Consider the following 14,290-nt stretch of genomic DNA (forward strand, 5'->3'; position numbering starts at 1 on the left):
TTTAGATTTCTGTCTTCCCACCCAGCTTCTTCCTTTACCAACAACCAAGTTCTCTTCCTTCCCTGCCAGGTGGACAGGCAGATGGGAGGGGCAGGCCCAAGCTTTTGTCAGCAGTTCTCCAGTCTTTGATGTGGAAAGGGGGCAGCCCAGTCATTTAAACTTGCACCAACCTCTGTGCATCTACAGAGTTGAACAGTTAAAGTAAAATAAAAAAGCAAGGCTTGTGGCATGTACAATGCATTTTGGTTACGACTCACCTGCTGGCTTCTCTTGTTCAATTGTTTCTTTTGAAGGCAGTGGATTTTCCTGTTGTCTTTCTGTTTTCTTCCATTTCTACTTGTCGAATTTCTCAGTCTCAGTCATACTGGGTGTATCAGACACGGTCGCTTGAGAAAGTGGAGTGAAGCTAGGGGAGTCCAGTCTGCAGTGGCCTCAGCCTAGTGTAGGAGTATATTTAAAGAATAAAGGTTGTGTTCAGGTAAGGTTTGCTCGAGGAATGCTGATATAGTTCAACATAAAAGATCTGTTGGTGTATATTGTTCATTTCATCACACCCACAGGTTAAAGGCAGCAAAAGTGATCAAATGATTGTTTCACTGAGTTCAAATATAATCAAGTTGTGCTCATGCTTAAAACACAATCTTGGCTTCCTAACACATTTAATGTTAGTCCAGTATATCAGGCCCGTATATCAGTACACAGCCAGGCCTCTCTCTATAGTCTTGTCCCACCCCATCCCACCCCCATCCCACCTCTCCTTGCTGTGCTGTGATCCAGCCCTATGGGCCTGTTTCCTTTTTCATTTGCACCAGCTTCCATCACATCACATTTGCAGGTGCTGTTCCCCCCACCCACAACACTCTTCCTTCTCATTTAGGCTTAGTTAATGCCTTCTCCTTTTTCAGGTCTAAGTATAGTCTTTGCTTCCTCAAGAAATCTTTCCTGGGCTTCTCTGATGACTCATGGTAAAGAATTCACCTGCCAGTGCAGGAGACACGGGTTCCATCCCTGATCTGGGAAAATCCCACTTGCTGTGGAGACAGTTAGCCCCTGCGCCACAACTATTGAGCTGGTGCTATAGAGCCCAGGAGCCACAACTACTGAAGCCCGCATGCCCTAGAGCCTGTGATCCGCACCAAGACAGAACACTGCAATGAGAAGACCGTGCACCGCAACTAGGCAAAGAGGGAAAGGCCCGCACAGAAACAAAGACCAAGTGCACCACATATATATGTGTGTGTGTGTGTGCATGTGTATATATGTGTGATGTGTGTGTGTATACGTATGATATATGTGTGTGTATGTGTGATATATATGTGTGTGTGTGCATGTGTATATATGTGTGATGTGTGTGTATACGTGTGATATATATGTGTGTGTGCATGTGTATATATGTGTGATGTGTGTGTGTATACGTGTGATATATGTGTGTGTGTATGTGTGATATATATGTGTGTGTGTGTGCATGTGTATATATGTGTGATATATATGTGTGTGTGTGCATGTGTATATATGTGTGATGTGTGTGTGCATGTGTATATATGTGTGATGTGTGTGTGTGTATGTGTGATATATATATGTGTATGTGTGTGCATGTGTATATATATGAGATATATATGTGTGTGTGTGCACGTGTATATATGTGTGAAGTGTGTGTACACATGTGTGCATATGTGTGTGTGCATGTGTATATATGTGATATATGTGTGTATGCATGCATACATGTGTGTGACATGTGTGTGTGCATGTGTATATATATGTGATATATATATGTGTGTATGCATGTATATATATGTGTGATATGTGTGTGTGTGTATGTATACATATAAATCTTTCCTTACCTCTCTAAACAGTGAAATCTTTCCTACTCTTGTGCTCTTCAAGCTGTAATGTTTGAGATTCTGTTAAGATATATGTTAAGATATAGATCCTGACTGGGGAGGCCTGGAGGGACTGGAGTTTCTGTTCTCTAGTAAGCTTCCTGGTAAAGCCCTTACTGCTGGTACATGGACCATACACAGAGTGTTCTGACCTTTTTCTTTCTCACACCTATTGTGATTGCACTTTTACATTCATTGTGTGATGTTTTTAAAAAATATATTTATTTTATTTTTTTATTTTTGGCTGTTTTGGCTTTTTTATGTTGGACTTCCCAGATGGCTCAGTGGTAAAGAATCCACCTGTGATGCAGGAGATGTGAGTTCAATCCCTGAGTCGGGAAGCTCCCCTGGGGGAGGGCATGACAACCCACTCCAGTGTTATTGCTGGGAAAATCCCATGGACAGAGGATTCAGATGGGCTACAGTCCATGGGGTCACAAAGAATCCAACATGACTAAAGCAACTGTGCATGCATACAAGGGAAACATTAGGAGCATATGTGATAGATAAAGCGTTTATATAAAGGGCCCTACCGATCAAAGAAAAAGACAACTCAATGGGAAAGTGAGCAGTTCACCACAGGGAAAAGAAATACACATGGTCAGTTCACATGCTGTTCTGATTTGAATTGTAACAAAAGAGATACATTGAAGTCCCAAGCCCTAGAACCTTGGATTCCTCCTTATCTGGAAATAGGGTCTTTCCAGAAGTAACCGGTTAACGCAAGGTCATTAGGGTGGGTCCTAATTCAATAGGACTGTGCTAAGTCACTTCAGCTGAGTCCGACTCTTTGTGACCCTATGGACTGTAGCCCACCAGGATCTTCCGTCCATGGGATTCTCCAGGCAAGAATACTCGAGTGGGTTGCTGTGACCTCCCCCAGGTCATCTTTCGGACCCAGGGACTGAACCTGCATCTCTTATGTCTCCTGCATTGGCAGGTACATTCCTTACCACTAGTGCCACCTGGGAAGCACCAAATATGACTGGTATCCTTATAAAAAGGAGAAATTTAGACCCAGAGACAGACATGCACAGTGAGAGGATCATGCGAAGAAACACAGCTCAAGTCTCCCAAGGAAGGCTCCCAGAAGCTGGGAGAGAGGCCTGGAACAGATCCTCCCCTAGAACCTTCAGAGGGAGTGGGCCCATGGCCACCAACACCTTGACCCTGGGCTTCCAGCCTCCATAACCCTGAAACAGTACATTTCTGTGGTGTTAACCCACCCAGTTCATCATAGTTCGTTACAATAGCCCTAGGAAACCAATGTACTGTGAAATAGTATTCAGTTTCACTAGAAATTTAAGAAATCAAAAAGAAAACAAAGTACTGTTTTTTACACCACCGTTCAACTTGTGAGGCGGTGGCAGGATAAAATCAACTCTCAGCAAAGATGAAAGGAAAAAAGGAACATTTATACAATAATAGTGGATGTAAAGGGTACAACTTACCCATAGCGCAAGGAAGGCCATTTGGCAGTATATATTAAAACCATAAATACATGAAAACTTCTAGACCCAACAATTCTTCTAAAAAGAAAAACCTAAGGAAATAATCAGACATGTTTGGAAAGATATGTGAACAAGGATGTTTAGCAGTTATAATATTCCATATTTGGAAGCAACTAAATGTGTAAACATAGAAAACTGATTAATAACTAATGAATGTACTATGTAATGGAGTACCCTGCAGACATAAAGAATGATGCCGAGGGAGCAGTTCCTATTGATGTGGAAAAATGCATATTTGATTGATTGAGTTAGTTGAGAAGTCAAATAAGAAAATATTCTGTGCATAAAGATTTTATATTTATAAGAAACGAACAGGTTTATATGCATAGAAGAAAGTTTGGAGGGTTACACAATAAAATGTATTAAGGTTTGTTACCTGTGGGTGGTGAAATTATTTTCTTCTACATGTTTACATTTTCTTCAACATGTTTACATTTTCTTCAACACATACATCTGCCTTGGTTATATAAAAATTATTTCAAGTTAGAGCATTCCACCATAATTAATGAGCAAGAGAGTTAGGACTCTTAGGGTTGCAAAGAGTTGGACATGACTGAGTGACTAAACTGAGCTGAACTGAGAGTTAGGACTGATTTTCTCATGTAATAGTGCAACTCACTCAACAGCAACACTTTCCCTTTAATTTTAATTTTTAATCAGAAGATAATTACTTGGCAATATTGTGATGGTTTCCGCCATGCATCAACGTGATTCAGCCATAGGTATATACATGTTCCTTCCCTCTTGAATCCCTGCTCCTACCTCCCCATCCCACCCCTCTAGGTTGTCACATATCTCTGACTTCGGGTTCCTTGCATCATACAGCAAACCTCCACTGGCTATTTATTTTACATATGGTAATATATATGTCTCAATGCCATTCTCTCAAATCATCCCACCCTCTCCTTCCCCCACTGTGTCCAAAAGTCTATTCTTTTTGTCTGTGTCTCCTTTGCTGCCCCGTTAGTAGGATCATCAGTACTACCTTTCTAGGTTCATATCTATGCATTAATATATGATATTTGTCTTTCTGATTTACTTCTCTCTGTATAATACGCACTAGGTTCATCCACCTCATTAGAACCAACTCAAATGCATCCCTTTTAATAGCTGAATAATATTCCATACCAGCAATACTTTAAAATTATTATCATTTTTTTCTATCAGGCGCCTTCCCCACAAAACCTTAAGGCCACATTACTGCTCAGATGTAGTAGGGTGGACAACAAGGCAGCCTGAGAAAGCTCTGGCCCCCAGCAGGGAACTGATGCTGTGGATTGGGTTTCCATCTCGATTTCATCTGTAGTCACAGCTCTGCCCAGATTGCCTTAATGACAGGCTCTCCTCACTTGGTTTTCTGAGCGACGTGTATCTTAGAAGTGTGAAGATACACCGAATGCTGTTCTAATTCCAGAGGACATGGCCCAGCCTTGGTCAGTGCCTCCTTGCTGGGGACCTCCTTAAGTCACTCTGTCTTTGTACCAACAATCTGATTATTGTAATGAGATTTTTTTTTCCCTTCATACCTCCTTCAACTCAAACAAAACTCCCTCCTACTCAATGTCTCCTTCTATTCTGCTCATATGAATCACTTTAAGGGTTAACAGAATCATCTCTCCTCTGTCTGTAGCTTTAGGAAAGCAGATATGTGCACGTGAGCTGGAGAACAGAGGACAGGTGGGGCACGCTGGAGCTTTGACTTCTGTTCTGATGGGTTGCTGGAGAATGCAGAGTGCTTCTGTTAGAAGAGGCATCCTGGCAGTAGTTAATCATGAGGATCTCTGGTTAATCTCTCCATATATATGTATGCACTCACACATAGGGTATACAAGATGTTCTATAATTATTAGTTACTTTATTATCAGGGATGATTATGGCTGACTTTTTGCTTTGATTCTGCTGAACACAGTGAAGTGGAACAGAAAAGATTAAGGACAGACATTGGAATAGCTTTTGCTCTTCAAGAGAGATTTGTGACCAGAGCTTAAGCCTCCCAATCAATGGAGCAGGTCCTGCCTTGTCTTCTTTGCTGCTTGCAGACCACTGCAGCGAGAAGTGACTCCTGGTATGTGCCAGGCACATTAATAACCACTTTGGTTCCTAAGTGCAATATTGTCTGACCTCACCATGTGACTTTTAGGACCACAAAACATATTTGATGAAACTTGTTGTTCAGTCGGAACAAGTTCAGTTGTGTTTGACTCTTTGTGACCTCATGCACTGCAGCACGCCAGGCTGCCCTGTCCTTCTCTATCTCCTGGAGTTTTCTCAAACTCATGTCCCCTGAGTCGGTGGTGCCATCTAACCATCTCATCCTCTGTCGTCCCCTCCTCCTCTTGCCCTCAGTCCTTCCCAGCATCAGGGCTTTTTCCATTGAGTCGGCTTTTCACATCAGGTGGCTGAAGGATTGGAGCTTCAGCTGCATCATCAGTCCTAAAGAATGAGTTAATAAAGAAATAAAGTTAATAAAGAAATTTCCCTCAAATTTACAAGTTTTATAACAGTTTGAGGTATACTGACACATTTGCAGAGTTTTTTTTGAAGGCAGAAACAGGTGAAATTGTGTTTTTCTTTCTACTTTTCAGTATTTTGCCAAATTTTCTTTAAGAACAACGCATAACTTTTATAAATGTGAACATCATGAGAAAAAAGAGAGCCCTGAACCCCAGAGCTCCCGGGGCTGATGGCTGAGGTCCTCATGTCTGCGCTTCTGCCCCACGTGGAGACCTTCACCATGAGCAGGTTGCCCTACCCTGGGTCAGGTCACAGCCTAAGAGGTGGCAGATCACGGACCTCCCTGACCCCACAGTCCTTCTGAGTTCATTCAAGGATGGGCAGCTGCTCTTCTGCCCCTTGGCCCCCTCTTTTTCCAATACAAGCAGGTGTGTGGGCCTTTAAGCCTTCCCTTTAGCTATACCCACCCCCAGCCCCACGCCTCAATGGCAGATGGAGCAAGTGGGGCAGTCTGTCAAACTCATAAGGCCTAGTCATCCGGAGTTGAGGTCCAGAGATCTCATTGTTTTCCAATCCAAACCTGCTCATATTTGGAGGTAGGAGGTAATTTTTTCACACCAGAAACAAATTGCTCTCTGAGCCTTGCACACCCACCTTGAAACTCTGGATCATACCCATCTATCCAAGTACAGTCCACCCAATGTTTCTCCAACTGGGGAACTGCTGGGGGCCTCAGTGTATTCTCAGAGGTTGTGCATCCTGTACAAGTTTTTCGTATTTTCATTTTATTGATACTCTTAGAGAAAATAATATAAATATATAAAATATTTAAACATATTTATATCAAATATAAAGTAATGCTTTATACTATCCAGCTGACCAAATTGTGAATAGATTCTTCTGTATAATTCAGGGTTCATGTTTTCATGTTTGCATCTTTGATTACTGTCACATTGGCTCTAAAGTGATTCCCCAAAGTGATAAGTTTTTAAATTTATAAATTGAAGTATTGGGACTTACCTGGTGGTCCTGGGACTCCACACTCCCAATCCAGGAGGTCCAGTTCCATCCTTGGTCAAGGAACTAGATCCCACATGCTGCAGCTAAGACTCGGTATATCCAAATAAATACTTAAAAAGAAGAAATGAAAGTATTTTCTCTGATCATAGCCTTGAATAGGCTAGTGGGAAAATCTTCAAAATCAGTCTCAGGCCTGGAACTTTCCTCAAAAGAAGTCCATGCATTTCTCAAATGTGAACATAACTGCCCTAGGTTGTTCTGCCCAAGCCCACTCCCTCTGCTGGGGACTCCCCTTTCCCGTGCTCACCTTGATGCCTCTCAGCCGTCCCCTGCTTCCCAGGCTTCTCTCATTGTGCCCCCCTAATTAATTCACAGCTGGAACCCTCATGAACATCTGACTCAGTTGTGGGCTTTGCTGTGGGTGAGTGAGGGCCTTGGGCCAGATTTGTGGGTTCAGGATGAACAGAGGGGCCAGAGCCTCTCCCAAGCAGGCATTATCGTTTTCATGTGTATCTCAGGTCTCAGCAGCAGGGGTCACTGCACGAAAGGTTATAACCATGTGGCAGCTTTTCAACCAGCCTCCTGGTGTGAGTAACCAGGGAAATCAGGCAGCTTAGCACCAGTTGTTTGTCCCATGGGGTCTGTTTAACTATGTGCACAGGGGAGCTGAATGGATTTGACTTTATCGCGGCTTCTGCTAGCATCATCTCCCACTCCCCAAGTTTTGCTGAGACTAAGGACACAGATTAGACCCACCCAATTAGACTGCAAGTTATTTATAAACTCACTCAATTGTTATGCATAGTAAGAAAATAATAAAATCTCAAAATAAGGCCCAAAGATAAGATCTCTGTTTTAAATACTTAACATGTTGCAAGTTCCAGCAATAGCTCCAGCTCTTCTCACCCTCCCCATGACTCCGAGTAGCCTGCCAGTCCGTGTGGGCCCCAGAGTCCTCTCAAGGTCAGAGAGGTGATAGTATACTTAGCATGCCTATGAATCTTCTCCAAATCTTTTTTCCTCCTGAGATTGTGAAACAAAACCTTTACCATCCTGGTCAGGTCATTTACTCTTCTGGGACTCAGTTTATCCAACTGAAAATGGGATTGGATCCATGTTTCTAAATTTTTCTTCTATGAGGTGATTCTGAAATCCTAAAACCAACCAAACTCTCAAAATAATACAGATGGTATTTTTTTCTTAAACATATTTAAAAACATGTAATAAAATAGAAACACACATATATGGTAATGCTTATTGTGTAAAAAACTATCTTTAAGGGATGGTGAGCCCAGCCTAGGCATACAAGGTGGAGACGTGCTGCACAGATGAGCCGTGATTATGATGGTGATGGTGGGGTCCAGACCCATTGTCCATGTGATGATCACTGCTCCATGCGAGGCTTTTTGTCTCATAATTATTGTCCAATTTTATCATGGTTTGTGCTTTTTGTTCTTCATGCAATAAAAATAGTTGTGTTTTTCTTAGTATTTTCACTCCAACATATGAATATACTTGGGATCATTTTGTGTAGCATCTAACTCCCTTGTAAGACTGTTTTGGCTGATTAGTTGAATCCAAGTGATTCCACTCACATTCTGTCAACAGATGATGATTTTAAAAAAAAATTACTTCTCAAATTTCTTAAGCACACTGGTTGTAAGATCTGTTTATTTACTTTTAGATCAGGGAATCTATATTCAGTTCAGTTCAGTCGCTCAGTCGTGTCCAACTCTTTGTGACCCCATGAACTGCAGCACTCCAGGCCTCCCTGTCCATCACCAACTCCCAGAGTTCACTGAAACTCACGTCCATCGAGTCGGTGATGCCATCCAGCCATCCCATCCTCTGTCGCCCCCTTCTCCTCCTGCCCCCAATCCCTCCTAGCATCAGAGTCTTTTCCGATGAGTCAACTCTTCGCATGAGGTGGCCAATGTATTGGAGTTTCAGCTTTAGCATCAGTCCTTTCAAAGAACACCCAGGACTGATCTCCTTTAGGATGGACTGGTTGGATCTCCTTGCAGTCCAAGGGACTCTCAAGAGTCTTCTCCAACACCACACTTCAAAAGCATCAATTCTTCGGCACTCAGCTTTCTTCACAGTCCAATTCTCACATCTATACATGACTACTGGAAAAACCATAGCCTTGACTAGACAGACCTTTGTTGACAAAGTAATGTCTCTGCTTTTCAATATGCTATCTAGATTGGTCATAACTTTCCTTCCAGGGAGTAAGCGTCTTTTAATTTCATGGCTGCAATCACCATCTGGAGTGATTTTGGAGCCCCCCCAAAAAAATAAAGTCTGACACTGTTTCCACTGTTTCCCCATCTATTTGCCATGAAGGGATGGGACCAGATGCCATGATCTTAGTTTTCTGAATGTTGAGCTTTAAGACAACTTTTTCACTCTCCTCTTTCACTTTCATCAAGAGGCTCTTTAGTTCCTCTTCACTTTCTGCCATAAGGGTGGTGTCATCTGCATATCTGAGGTTATTGATATTTCTCCTGGCAATCTTGATTCCAGCTTGTGCTTCTTCCAGCCCAGAGTTTCTCGTGATGTATTCTGTATGTCACCTAAATAAGCAGGGTGACAATATACAACCTTGATGTACTCCTTTTCCTATTTGGAACCAGTCTGTTGTTCCATGTCCAGTTCTAACTTTTGCTTCCTGACCTGCATATAGGTTTCTCAAGAGGCAGGTCAGGTGGTCTGGTATTCCCATCTCTTTTCATCTATATTCATGTGGATATAATTCAGGGAATGAAAGAAGAAAAAAAGTTCAGAGGCCCCATTCAGTAGGAACTTAGGGATCTACCAATCAAAGCAAAGTGTGTGCATGTGTGTGTACACCTGGGTGCATAGTGTGTGTGAAGGAAAAACACTCAGGAACAGGAAGACTTGGAGTAACCGGAATGGATAAGGGCTACTCCCAGAGCTTGTCAGGAAACAGCTTACCGAAGGGACTGCTTCTAAGGCCACCTGGACACAGAGAGACAGACACATGCACACAGACACAAACAGAAACGTACTCAGAAACACACTCAGACATAGACGGGACTAGAGAAACACACGCAGACATTCCTTTATAAGAAGGTTTTACTCAGGTGCAGGCATGAGACGAGACAGAGGAGGGGCTCAGGAAAGCAAAGTTTATTGCGCTCATGAGTCCCAGAGACACAGGGTGTTGTGCAGAGCCGAGAGAGACACCAGGACTGTGAGGAGGCAGGAGTGAAGGGAGCCCTTAAGCCATGGGTTTTCTCGGGGCTTCCATGGAAACAGCAAGGCAAGGCAGGGTGAGCATTTTAGAACTGGTCAGTTTGAATAGTTTCAGTGGGCTTTAAGGTTGGTTCCAAGTCACTGGAGCAGGCTGGGCACCCCTATCAAACTCGTAAGACCTAGTCATCCAGAAGTGAGCTCCAGGGAACCCTTTGCTGTTTATCAATCCAAATCTGCACTTACTCAGTGCAGGGGGTGGATGATTTTTGGAGTATCTGGCCCAGAGGATTAAGGCATAGGAATATTGCCTCCAGGTCAGATAAAGCAGATGTGACCTGGCTCCGGAATGTTTGGTTTGCATCCTGGCTGGATCCTTTGCTATCCTCAGATATGCAGATGGCACTACCTTTATGGCAGAAAACGAAGAGGAACTAAAGAGCCTCTTGATGAAGGTGAAAGAGGAGAGTGAAAAAGCTGGCTTGAAACTCAACATTCAGAAAACTAAGATCATGGTATCCAGTCCCAACACTTCATGGCAAATAGATGGAGAAACAATGGAAAGAGTGACAGACTCTTTTTCTTGGGCTCCAAAATCACTGTGGACAGTGACTGCAACCATGAAATGAAAAGACACTTGATTCTTGGAAGAAAAGCTATGGCAAACCTAGACAGTGTATTGCAAAGCAGAGACAGTACTTTGCCAACAAAGGTCCATCTAGTTAAAGCTATGGTTTTTCCAATAGTATGTACAGATGTGAAAGCTGGACCTGAAGAAGGCTGAGTATCGAAGAATTGATGCTTTTGAACTGTGGTGCTGGAGAAGACTCTTGAGAGTCCCTTGGACAGCAAGGAGATCAAACCAGTCCATCCTAAAGGAAATCAGTCCTGAATATTCATTGGAAGGACTGATGCTGAAGCTAAAGCTCCAGCACTTTGGCCACCTGATGTGAAGAGCCAACTCATTAGAAAAGAACCTGATGCTGGAAAGGATTGAAGGCAGGAGGAAAAGGGGGCAACAGAGGATGAGATGGTTGGATGGCATCACCGACTCAATGGACATGAGTTTGAGCAAACTCAGGGAGATGGTGAAGGACAGGGCAGCCTGGCGTGCTGCAGTCGATGGGGTCACAGAATCAGACACAACTTAGCAACTGAACAACAATGAAGGGAGGGGCTGTCTCTCCTCAGCAGGAAAGGTTTTTTAAGATGTCAAAATATAATAATATACAGAAAATGATACAATATAATTTAATATATACATATAAAACAGACATGCACTCAGACAGACACAGACATACACAAAGACACACAGTACTCCTCATCAATGCAATCTCTTTTCAGAAATGTGGAGGTGCTCCAGCCATGCCCTCTCTTTAAAAGAGTTCTGAATGAAGTTTCTTGATAATCGGGGCTATTTCCAGTTACATCCATGGTGCAATGAAACCACTCAGTGTTCCAACCAGCTAAAGGCCTTTGCATGATAGAGTTAGCCTTCACTTTCTAGGGGAGTTTGAATCCCAAATTTGAAGTCCTTTCTGAGACTCAGTAGATCTCAAACTTTAGTCTTCTGATGATTCTCTGGGAAGCTGGGCCTTGGGCTCCATACCTCTGATACTGAAGGATTGAAGAGAGATCCAGAGATCTTACATTTTTATGAACCCTCAAGTAATTCTGATGCAGGAATTTCATGAAAAAACATGCCATCAAACTGTCTCAGAAATGTCATTAATACAACAGAGTATTTACTAAGTTATAAATAACTAAAGTTATTTACTAAGGAAATCAAGGTACTGAGTGTTATAGTAAAAATGTACAAGAACCACCTAGATTGCCTCTTTCCTAGGAATCACCTTCTTTATTGTTCTTATAAGCAGAAGGTACTTCTAATCCTCTTTGTAGTCTAGACAATAAAGCCAAATGGGCCCGTCTATAACATATTGGCAAGGTACTAGATTTCCTAGTTTCCTGGACTCATAGCAATGATATCGGCCTCAGAGGGCTTTGGTAACTTCTGGAATTGCAATAATAGTTTAGCTTCTCAAAACTTAAAAAGTTATATTATTCAGGGAGCAAATACAGTTAATTTCTTGATCTAGTATAACATACACAAACATACATATTTTATTGAAAAAAGTTTCCCGACAGTTCTTATACCCTCATTAATTTATATTTCATTCCATTCTGTTCTGTTCTACTTAGTTTTAAAAAAAAAATACTGGTCATGCTATACTAGATTGAATTCATGACCCACTATTCTAGTTATCTATTACTGCATAACATATTACCCTAAATATCGTGTCTAAAAATAGCAAAAATCATTTTATTATCTCCCAAGTGTTCTGTGGGGCAGGAATTTGGGAAGGGCTCAGCATGGCTGCTGTTAGGTCTGGGTGGGGAAGATCCTCTGGAGAAGGAAATGGCAACCCACTCCAGTACTCTTGCCTGGAAAATCCCATGGACAGAGGAGCATGGTGGGCTACAGTCCACTGGGTCGCAAAGGGTCAGACACTACCGAGCGACTTCACTTTCACTTTCAGCATGGCTGCTGTTAGGTCTGTAAGTGGTTGTTAGTGGATGGGGCTGGCATGGTGTAGGCCTGAATCACTGTCTCTCATGTAATCTCTCCCTGTAGTCTCTACATGGGCTAGTTTGTGCTTCCTCACAGCATGGCAGCCTGAGGGCACTTGAATTGGTTACATGTGGCTAAGGGCTCTAAAGCTGAAAACAAAAAAAATGGTAGCCTAGCCTTGAAAGTCATCTAGCATGACTTCCTCCATAATCGCAATAGAATACATTGATATTCTTCTCCAACAGAAGGATATATAACATAAACACCACCTCTTTTAAAAAAATATTTATTTATGCATTGGGTCTTAGTTGCAGTGCAAGGGCTCAGTAATTGCAGTGTGCTTACTTACCACGCCACATGTGGGGCTTTGGTTTTGGTTCACTGACCAGGATAGAACCTGCATCTCTTGACTTGGAAAGCAGATTCTTAACTACTGGACCACCAGGGAAGTCCCTAAGTCCATCAAGATGGAGTTTAGTGTTGCGTGGAGTGCCATATTGTAGGCAGAGCAATTGAGATGGGAGACTCTGCCATCTGCGGAAAATGCAATCTACCACACCCTCTTAGAGGGCACCATTGCAGTTTGGACAATCGTCCTGTAGAGGGCATTCTTGTGATGTGGCATTGGCTCCATTTCACTATGAGAAATTGGGTGGAGTCATGGGTGGGGTGATGGAAAGAGAGAAAAAGGAATTTGGGTGTTGGCTAAGGTGGAGCAGCTCATCCTTTCTGAATTGGTCATTCTTTCTGTTGCATAGAGCATGCTGGCAGGGATGTGTGCATGTGTGTGTGTGTGGTCATGTGGATATTGTAGGACGAGGAGGGCTGGTGACAAATTTTAGGGCTTTATGCCTGTGTGCCCTCCCCATTCCCCATCCTTTGCCTAGCAGAAGGCCTTGTACAGGGATCTGCTGTGACAGCTAGGCATAAAGTGCCTGTGGGTCACCAGGCAGAAGTAAGTTTTCCCAAGCTTTGGGAAAGGAGAGTGCCATCTGTAGCGCCTCCACAGAACCTGCAGTTCCCAATAAACTGTGGCTGGCTCCATGCCTGCAGTGCTCAGAGACTGGAATGGTGGTTATTTGGAAGAATATTGAAGATGAGTTAGTAAGTAAGCCTGTCCAGGAAGTGTGTATACAGTGAGAAGAGACTAAGAAGGTGATCTATAGTCCGATGTAGGAGGAAAACCTGGTGAGAATGGTGGCAGGGGCTGGGATAGAGTTTTCAGGAAGAGGGAGTGGGCCTGAGGGTCAAGTATGGCAGCAAAATCAAGACTGAAGACACCATCAGATTTGGCAACATGGAGGTTGTTGGTGACTTTTATGATGACGTTTGGGGGAAGCCAGCTGGGCAGGGTATCACAGGAGTTTAGTAGTGATGGGAGGAAGGAGTAAAAGGGTGGAAACTGGAGAGGGGGACAGGTCCAAGAACCGTTTTTAAAAAATCTTGGCCACGACTAAACACGTATATAGGGAAGGGAAGGAAAGGAGACAGGGGAAGGGAAACCAGACTGAAGAGGAGTAACTGATACATTCTGGTCCAGAGAGGAGTGGAGTCTAATTCCAGACCAAGTGATGAGGCTTGGAAGGTGGCCATTTTTTCTAAGAGAAAAAAACTTGAAACAAAGAAGAGGTTGAGGT

At 42.9% G+C, this 14,290-nt stretch overlaps 1 pseudogene; it reads right to left on the bottom strand.

Annotated features, from left to right (window-relative positions):
* Positions 1-246: 246 nt before the first annotated feature.
* On the bottom strand, positions 247-375 carry LOC147363553 (thymosin beta-4-like; annotated as a pseudogene).
* Between the last annotated feature and the right edge of the window lie 13,915 nt (positions 376-14,290).

The sequence above is a fragment of the Bos grunniens genome, chromosome 11 (assembly GCF_055505025.1).
Source record: "Bos grunniens cultivar Pamir isolate PY7600 chromosome 11, Bosgru_T2T1.0, whole genome shotgun sequence".
In the NCBI taxonomy this organism is placed as follows: Eukaryota; Metazoa; Chordata; class Mammalia; order Artiodactyla; family Bovidae; genus Bos; species Bos grunniens.